General features: G+C 36.4%; 1 protein-coding gene across 1 annotated transcript in view; it reads left to right on the top strand.

Annotated features, from left to right (window-relative positions):
• Positions 1 to 3,091: 3,091 nt before the first annotated feature.
• LOC128870429 (uncharacterized) overlaps positions 3,092 to 10,000 on the top strand; it is a 205,982-nt gene continuing 199,073 nt past the window's right edge. Inside the window, exon 1 of the mRNA XM_054113050.1 lies at positions 3,092 to 8,118. The gene's annotated coding sequence lies outside the window, so the exon portion shown is untranslated. The remainder of the gene's footprint in view (positions 8,119 to 10,000) is intronic.

The raw sequence follows: 10,000 nt of genomic DNA, 5'->3' as shown, positions 1-10,000 counted from the left end.
TTTGGTCATCACTTGGAGGTCCTGATTCTTCCTTTTTTGGAGGCTTATTTCCTTACTTGGATACAGGTGGTTACGTTACAAGGTAGTAGGCGGCTGCAGGCGGTTGTACTTCAATGCGGTCTCCGATGAACTTGGATATTTGATCCTGATTTTTAATACAGTTTTTATGGTTTAAGGATTTTATTTCACCCTTTTTTAAGAGCTTAATTACTCAATAACCAGGAAAATTTTGTATCCTTTTTAAATAAAAATCTTGTAGGATTTAACCGTTTCACACTTTTTGAAAGCCAGGATATTTGATCCTGATTTTTAATAGAGTTTTTGTGGTTTTAAGGATTTTATTTCACACTTTTTTTGAGAGCTTAATTAATCACTCAATAAACTAGAAAATGTTGTATCCTTTTTTGTTTTTTAAATAAAAATCTTGTAGGATCTATCCGTTTCACACTTTTTTGAAGGTTTAATTTATGTTAGGCGCCAGTTATCGACTGCAGGCCACGACTCGTAAAAATGATTTTAAGTTTCAACTGAACCTGCTTGCTTTATTTCATAATGTCTTATATAGTACAAAATTGCTTACTTGCTAATACAATTTGCTTACTTACTAATACAATTTGCTTACTTACTAAATTCTTATTTTGCTACAATTTACAATGAAATTGCTTACTTACTAAATTCTTATTTTGCTACAATTTACAATGAAATTGCTTACTTACTAAATTCTTATTTTGCTACAATTTACAATGAAATTGCTTACTTGCTAAATTGTTATTTGTGTAATTCAATATTTTATAAGTGTTATTGTTGTTGTTGGAAGTCGCGGCGGCTTATATTCCGTTGCGATTGCTTCCGCTAAATATTGCATGTAAGTAAATATTGGCTAATCATCAAATTGCAAATGGAACAGGTAAGTAAGGTTCTTCACATTTTGTCGCGATCACTTTCGTTCGCACAAAATGTGATTTTGCTGTTTCTGCATTTTTATGAACAGAGATTATAAGTAAGGTTCTTCACATTTTGTCGCGATCACTTCCGTTCGCACAAAATGTGATTTTGCTGTTTCTGCATTTTTATGAACAGAGAATATTGACTGTGGTAACTTACATACATACATACATACAACCCGACCTAATAAAAGTGTGTTAAAAACAGGTATTAGAAAAGCTGAATACAAAATTTTAAATCAATTCTAATTAAACCAAATATAAAAAATTAAATAAAAATATCGAACAAAGAAAAATACCTCAGGGACTTGAACCTGAGTCAAATATGGGACGATGTACTGCATACGCGACACGTCTTTCACGATTGCGTTAAACTACAGTTACTAATGAAATTTTCTAAATCACTCATTTATTCGATTCGCAGTTTTATATGCACATATTCTGCGTTAGTTCAAAGTTTGTATGCGTAATTATATGCATATGTATGTGTGTATGCGCGTTTGGCTTTCTGGACGGATATTAGAATGATATTTTCTCATCAATATAATTTGGATTTGATGAAATAGATTCAAGACATATGTACATATTTTCTGTTTTGATTGATTTATATAAAAATCAGATCATATCCAGTATGAACTATTTTATACCGAAAAGAAATTTCCATTTATGAAATACAAAAAAACAGTATTTTAAAGAAATTTTAATTAAAATAAACTCAAAAATTTTACCAAACTTTCCTGGTTTGAATTGTACAAAAAAAAATGTGCAAGAAAAAAAATATGACTTCAGGACTTGAACCTGAATTAAATACGTGTCAAAAAACAAAACGAATAATTCCGCCGACTTTAGCTTCTGCACCACAAAATAATTGCCGCGCGTCCTTCTTAATCGCAAATTTATTCGCTTCGCTGTGGGCATGAAATAAGTCGATTTCCTTAGTAGAGTGCCGAAAAATCTTATGAAATTCCTCAGTAGTTTGGTAAACGCAGAAAAAATCTGAATTCCTGTCCTAGCGTGGTAAGTAAATATAGAAACCCTCCACTCGCGTCACTCGCGTGGTAAATATCTGCAATTCCGCACTAGTCAGGAAAGTTGAATTTGAAATTACCTTAGTATGAATCTACAAATTAGTACTCGAAAAAAGCTCATTTAACATTTGCTCCTTCTCATTGCATTAACATTCTCTGCTACTAGATCTTTGCATGCTGGTTTCGTTGTTTATTTCAAGTCGTTGTACTTTGAATGTTCCGTCTGCGCTGTTACCCGCTTCGTTTGCTGTAATCAAAGACCTTTCTGTTTCACTACTGCTTTGCATATTCGGTTGGTTGTCCACCTAATGTCTGTGCGTTTGAAATTTATTCACCCCTGCCTCTGCTTCGCTTTTACCGCTCTGTTTACGCTGCTTCTTATTTGAACGCAACATGCCGATACTCTTACATTTATTCACGCAATGGTAGAGCCCCCATGTAAATCGAAAAGAGTCTGATTTGTATTCAAATGTTTATATTATGAAATATAATGTAAGAATTCAATGAAATTAAATGTGTTACAAAATAAATGGTTATAAAGTCAAAAGTTTAAGTTTAATATTTTAAGCAAATTTTAAGAAATGCTACTGCTGCTGCTGAACTTCGGTTGGCTACTACTACTCGTTGTTAATGTTCTCGTGCTTTCTCATCTTCAACGACTCAGGGTTACCTTCTCGCAGTTCATTGATTGGGATGCTAGATTACATATATACGGAGCCGCGCGGCCATTCGACATAGCAAAAATTAACGATTCAACTATATTGGCAAATATGTATTTCTGTAAGAAATATTCCAGTATTGACTATTTTGATTTGATTTCGTCAATCTTATATGTAAATATTTGTCATCGTCGAGAAAAATCGGCATATGAGCGGCTCGTTTTATGAATGAAAGTACTTCGCTCTTAGAACCATGAGCTCGAATTTATCACTGAATTTGTTTTTGTTGTGCTGTACAATATTTGAAACTGTTCTCCGTAAATGTATTGTATTTTGTTCTTGTAGTCGCTAGGCTTAGAACTTTATTCTAGACTTTGGACGATATACGCATTTTAGAGTGTCCCAAAAAAATTAAAGTGTTTTTTTTTTAACGCATACCCTCTTATTTTGTTTGAATGGTCTCAAAACATCCAAAAATAAAGTTTCGTCTATTTAGAATCACGGCAACCCGTGCCGAGTTGAGCGGAAACCTGTCGGTACTTGTATAGTACGGCGCGCGCGAACTGTCGGATTGATTGCATGTAATTACTTGTTTATTTTATTAGTAATCGCGTTTTTTTCGTGTAGTCAACATGTCAGTGGAGTAACGAAGTTCCAAAAAGGAGATATTTCTAATAGGGGACGTAAAACATCAAATCACCGGTTCTAAACTTCCCTCTAACGGGCAAGTACTGGCAGTTTTGTTCTTTAATATTCGTGAAGTGAACTTAAGTGTCAATGAAAGTGCAAATCTCACAATTCGTGAGTGTGTTATTTATTGGGAAAAGGCACGTATACCGACCAGATCAATATATAAATGTGTTAAGAAACTAGTTAACTTATACCAAGTTTGGAGTGAATTGCAAAAAAAACTCAAGAAGTGTTTGAACAGCGTCGAAGGGAGTTTTTTTCAAACTTAAAGAATTTGTTTGACATTGCACATGCCGATGCTCTTCAATCGATTACAATAAATGAAGATAAGATCTTCTTGCAGCGCCAAAGAGAACCAGGTCGGCCCGGTCACTTAGCCGGAGTGGACAAAAAACTAACAAACAAAGAGGAAAGGACGCGCCTTCGAATCATCGAGGAGGAAAAGCGACGTGCTAAAAATTTTTCATCCTTAGCCCCATCAACATCATCTTGCGAACCAGCACTAGAAAAGTCCTCTTCTGATTGTGAAATAATAGAATTAGAAGAAAATAGGCCCAGCGCAAGAGAAGCCTCCTCTCAGCGCGATAAAACTTCTATGCGGAAAAATATCATAACTCCCAAGATAGTTGCCGCATTACACAGGTGTCAGTTAAGTGTGAGGGATTCTGTCTTTATAATTGAAGCTACTATTGAGGCTGTGGGGCACAATACGGATGAATTCCCTATAATCAAGCCCTCCATCCATAGAGTTCATACGGAAATGAAGCTATAAAAATTTATTTTCAAAACAAGGTCCCGGACATGATAACTGTCCACTGGGACGGAAAACTGTTGCCAGCTCTAGATTCACGACGTAAAAGTAAAGAAGAACACCTACCGGTAGTTATTACATACGATAATAAAGAACAAATTATTGCTGTTCCTAAATTGGATAGCTCGACAGGAAGAGAACAGGCAGCCGCAGTTTGGGATGCTATTACGAACTGGAACCTTGAAGACAAAGTGCAGATTCTCTGTTGTGATACTACTGCTTCTAACACAGGCCGCATAAATGGAGGATGTGTGCTTCTCGAACAAAAACTGGGTAGAGAAGTGCTTATTTTTGCTTGCCGTCATCACGTTTACGAATTAGTACTTAAAGGCGTGTTTGAAGCGAAAATCAGTCAGGTAACTACAAGCCCAGACATCCCATTATTCAAGAAATTCCAAGAAATCTGGAAAAATATCGATCCCGAGAAAAAACAAAGCTGTACAGAAAAGCTATCTTGTTTTAATGTTGCGAAAATTGACAAACTGCCAGAATTCTACAAAACTGAATTAACCAAAGAAATCGTTAGAGATGACTATCGCGAATTAATTGAGCTTTCAATTATATTTCTTGGCGGAGATTCAGAGAAGAAATTTAAGATTCGGCACCAGGTGCTATGCACCAGGCTCGATGGATGGCGAGAGCCCTTTATTCATTAAAAATATCGTTACGTAGGTCTCAATTCAGAATTTCAAACAAGGATAAGGCAGTAAAGTCACGGTATCAGGATTTGTGTTTTTTGAAGGCCATGAAAAATTACGAAACAATAGACAAAAGCATTTCAAAAGCAGCTTTGCAGAAGTTTTGGCAGCATTTGTGGTATTTGACAGATGAAGTATCTATTCTGGCTTTATTTGATGATGTCAATCTAGAAACTAAAGTAAGAATGATTGCTAACTTAACTAGAGAAAACCCAACAGCTCACAATAAACGTTACATTGCATACAAAGAAGAACTCTGTGGCCCACTTTTTGGTACGTTAATTAAGCCTTGATTTTGTTCTTTTACTAAGTTTGCTAATAGGTATAATTGATAACTGATCTATCTGTTTTAATTTCAGAGAAAAACATTGATGACTTCGTCTCTGTCAAAAGCAAGTTCCTGTTTAATCGATTCCAGATTGACGACAGTTTTCTGAACAAGTGCCCCTCTTTGTGGTCAAATGATGATTCCTTTCTACAGGCTAAAAATAAGCTGCTAGGACTGAAATCAGTTAATGATACGGCAGAAAGAGCGGTTAAGTTAATGCAAGACTTCCATGGTTTGATCACTGTTCAAGAGGAGCAAAAACAATTTTTATTACGTTCCGTACAAGAACACAGACAGGTATATCCCGACTGTAAAAAGCAAACTTTGAAAAGAAAATTTGATGATTGATGTCCCTTTTATAATAAAAAGAAAATAAATACGAAATATGTTTTTTATTTTTATTTATTTAATTAATTTAAAAATTCAATTAAACTTTTCTCTATTGTGAGCCTATAGCTTTCATACTAACTTTTAAACTTAAAGTTTGACATCAAGTCGGCACGGGTTAATGACATCCGATCTCAATAATATTTTATATTTAAGTTTTTAGAGTCAAATGGAAAAAAAAATAAAGGGTATGCGTATTGAAATTCCGAAAAAAAAATTCCCCTTTGTAGCCTGGGACACCCTAACGCATTTAGAGAAATAGAGTGAGTGTCCTGTGTGTGCGGTTTTATGTACAGGGGTTGATTGAAATGTAATGAGCCTTATTTTTTTAAGCAGTTTTATTAAACCTTTTGGCTTATACAACTAATATTCTTCAAAATAGGACCCTTGAGCGTCAATACACCGCTGGTCGCGGTCCTTTCACTGCAGGAAACATTTTTTAAACTCATCCGGAATCGCGTTCGATTCGGCTGTCACAGTTTTTTGGATGGGCCTCGATGGAGTCGAAACGCTTCCCCTTCAACTTTCTTTTCAATCGCGGGAACAAGAAGAAGTCCAGAGGCGACAGGTCTGGGTTGTAGGGAGGGTGGGGAAGCACCGGAACCCCCATCTTGGCCAATGCAGAGGTGCAGAGGAAGGCGGTATGCGCCGGCGCATTGTCGTGGTGAAGGGTCCAATTGTTGACGAGGTCGGGCCGAACCGGCGCGACGCGGTTTTTCAGCCGAAGGAGCAGTTCTTTGTAAAATGCCGCGTTTACAGTGCTTCCTGGAGGCACAAACTGTTTAGCTTTACGCAAAATTTGATCGAGTAGCGTTGCTCCAACGACCGCTGCATTTTCGCCACTGCAAAATCCTCACACACTTTTAAAACAGCTTTCACGCGCGAAGCGATGTTGACTGCACCGCTGTTGCCAGCGAACTGGGACCGGTTTTTAGTGGAAGGGAAGGTCCAACGATCATTCTCCCCTACCAACCGATTCGGTTGATCGCTTGGCAGACGCTCCGCGCGGGAAGGCTCATTACTTTTCAATCAAACCCTGTACATGCATATGTGTATATAATAATCATTGTTTTGCTGGGAGTTCCGAATACAAATATGTACGTACATAGGCTAGGGTATCAAGTGTGCATACGCACATACAAATATGTACATGCATATGCAAAAGATAATTGTTTTAGCATTTTTTAGGCAAGAATTCGATCTTTCGTATATTTATTCCCTAATTATTGAATGTAAATATGATTAGGCTACGCCTCATAAGGTTGTCATGGTTGCTTCAGTGCATACATATGTGTGCAACACTATATTTTTAAAGATGCAATTGAACTTAGTTATCCCATATGTATGTTCAAATACGATTCTTTGAATTTTTCCTTTATTTGCTTTAAATTTCAAAGATTAATACTATCTAGAAAATGCACACATATATTATTAACAGCAACAACAGCAATAGACATCGGTGCAGCATTCTCAGCCTTTGTACAGGAATTCAAGTCAAACATTTTTCTTCTTTCTATATTTGTGACAGGCACCCTAGGTGTGAGTTTGACAGGCACTTATGTGCGTAATAGTGCGAGTGCTTGGTCCGTGTGCTTGAGTACATTGTAATTTTTATGGGAGCATTAAAATCAATAGAATATCAACAAAAAAAAGAAAACGAAATAAAATCTTTGACTTTGAAAATTTACAATAACAAATATTTTTAATATATTTCTTAACTATAATAAGGCTTTTTATTAAGAAATATATAAATTTGTACGACATTTGCTTAGGATTTTTTTGATACGAGTTTCTATGAAATTTAACCAAAAGTTACCGTGACTAGGTACCAGCGATAGAATACCCGTCGTGGACATCAGCAAAATCGCGGTGCTCAGCAAAATTACTTGCAACAAATTGATAAGTAAACGGAAAAAAAACAGAAACAATTGCGGAGGAGAAACAAAAGAGGAGAGCGACTTTCAGCTGTTCTTGGTTATCAAAATTAAATACTGTGCGGCGCGCCACCTATGCACTATCAAAGCAATCTTATTGTCAACTACATTATCGACGCCAAATCGAATAGGGCTGCCATTTAAGTAAAAAATGAATTTGCGAAGAACACCTCCTCCGGGTCGTGGAGATTCGACAAAAAATCGAGCCACTATTAACTCACTACCATTTAGAGGTGGAAATCTACTAAAAAAAAACAAGAAAATATAGAGGAGGAAGAAATTAAAAACTTATCGAAGCAACTGCAAAATATGCAACACATTTGCGCTGAATTAAAAAATGAGCTACAACACCTAAAAATTGAAAACGCTAATCTAAAAGCTCAAACTGCATTCACTAGTAAAACCAACAGTGTACAGCAAAATAAAACACCACCTCAATATGAAACCGATGAAAGAAGGGCTAGATCGGGAGACGGACTGAATCTTAAAAAGCGTCCATCTAAAAAATGAAAAGCTGTAAGTTCACAAATGAACAAAGAGATTCAAATTCAAATTTGAATACAGTAATATCCAACAATAAAACACTACAAGATGATAAAAAAGTCCCACGTCCGCCACCAATTATGGTAACAGCAGAATGTGAGTACCAAAAACTGTTCAACATAGTAAAAAACGGGTCAAGCAATGCGTTGTCTATTAAACTTCTGAACAATAAGATTTATAAAATAAACAGATTTGATCCAGATGATTATGGAAAGCAAACAAGACCAATAAAAATCTTCATCATTCGTCCGATTCTACTAATATCATGCTAACGGGTCTTACAAACGAACAATGCTTGCAAATCATTGAATTTTATTATAAAAATGCGTGCTCTGTTAAGAAAGTTTAAGATCCACTTTTTTTTTTTTTAAATTGTGTTCAGCGACGAAGCTCTTTTTTGGATCAATGGGTACGTAAATAACCATAATTGTCGATTTTGGAGTGAAGATCAGTCAGAAGAATTGCAAGAGCTACCAATGTATCCAGAAAAGGTCACAGTTTGGTGCGGTTTATCGGCTGAAGGTATCATTGGACTGCACTTCTTCAATGATGCTGCGAATCGTAACGTAACTGTGAATGGTGAGCGCTACCGTAAAATGATATCCAACTTTTTTTTTGCCCAAAAGGCAAGAGCTTGACTTGCATAACATGTGGTTTCAGCAAGACGGTGCCACATGCCACACAGCACGCGTAACAGTGGACTTGTTGAGAGGCGAGTTCCGTGAACATTTTATTTCACGTTCGGGACCTGTCAATTGGCCACCCATATCGTGCGATATAACGCCCTTAGGTTATTTTTTGTGGGGCTATGTTAAAGCTCTCCTGTATTCAGACAAGCCTGCTTCAATTAACGCATTGGAAGACAACATTAAAGCATTTATATGTGAGATACCGGCCGAAACATTGGAAAGAGTATGCCAAAATTGGATTAAGCGGATGGACCATTTGAAGCGCAGTCGCGGTCAACATTTGCATGAAATAATCTTCAAACATTAAATTATATGGACTGTACTATCGGATTAAATAAAATTTCAGCATTTTTCTGAATTTTACGTGTGTTTTTTTCAACACCAAGGCCTAAAAATCACTAATGCAGTGAATAAACTAAAATATAAATCGAAGGAGCCACTAGATATGTTTCTATTGACATTCGAATCAACTGAAGATATTAATAAGATATTTAAAACAATAACAATCTTACATGCGGTTGTCAAAAATGAAGCGTGCAAGTCATGTCACTCCTACGGACACACTCAAAACTATTGCGGCAAGCAGCCACGTTGCGTTAAATGTACGCAGGAGCCAAAACAATCGACTGCACAAAACCAAAGAAGCAGCTACCAAAATGCTGCAACTGTGGAGAAGCTGGCTACATAGGTTGCATAGTAGCCAAAGAACTTCAAACTTCTGACAACGGAAAACTAACACTGACGCTGAAAGCGCAACTAGAGGCATAGAGAGAAGTAAAGTTGAAGCGTAAACCAATACCATCTTACTCACTGGTGGCAAAAACTAACGAAAATGGCACTACACATGAAGAAAATATGTTTTCAAAAATGATGCCAAAAACTAACAGAACAACAAGAATTTTACAAATCACTTGCGCAACGGTTGCAAAATCTTGAATTTAAAATTTACCAGACGTTTACACATGCCTCATATTTTAAAAATAATGCTCCCAAAGTCAAAAACTTTGAAACTTACCACACTATTCACCCAAGCTACAGTGAACGGGGCCGAAGTGCCGTAATTATTAGAAGTAATATCAAACACTACAAACAAGAAAAAGTCAGTCCCCAGCTGATGATATCATGATTATAAAACCAGAAAAGCCTCCAAACGATGTAGCATCATATCGACAAGTATCACTCTTGCGAATTTTATCTAAACTGTTGGACAAATTTTTGATAAAGCGCCTGAACAATATCATAGAAAATAAACAAATAATACTAATACACCAATTTGGATTCCACGCACG

This window comes from Anastrepha ludens, chromosome X (genome assembly GCF_028408465.1).
Source record: "Anastrepha ludens isolate Willacy chromosome X, idAnaLude1.1, whole genome shotgun sequence".
Lineage (NCBI taxonomy): Eukaryota > Metazoa > Arthropoda > Insecta > Diptera > Tephritidae > Anastrepha > Anastrepha ludens.
The sequence above is the reverse complement of the archived record's forward strand: the minus strand, read 5'-3'. Positions and strand labels throughout refer to the sequence as shown.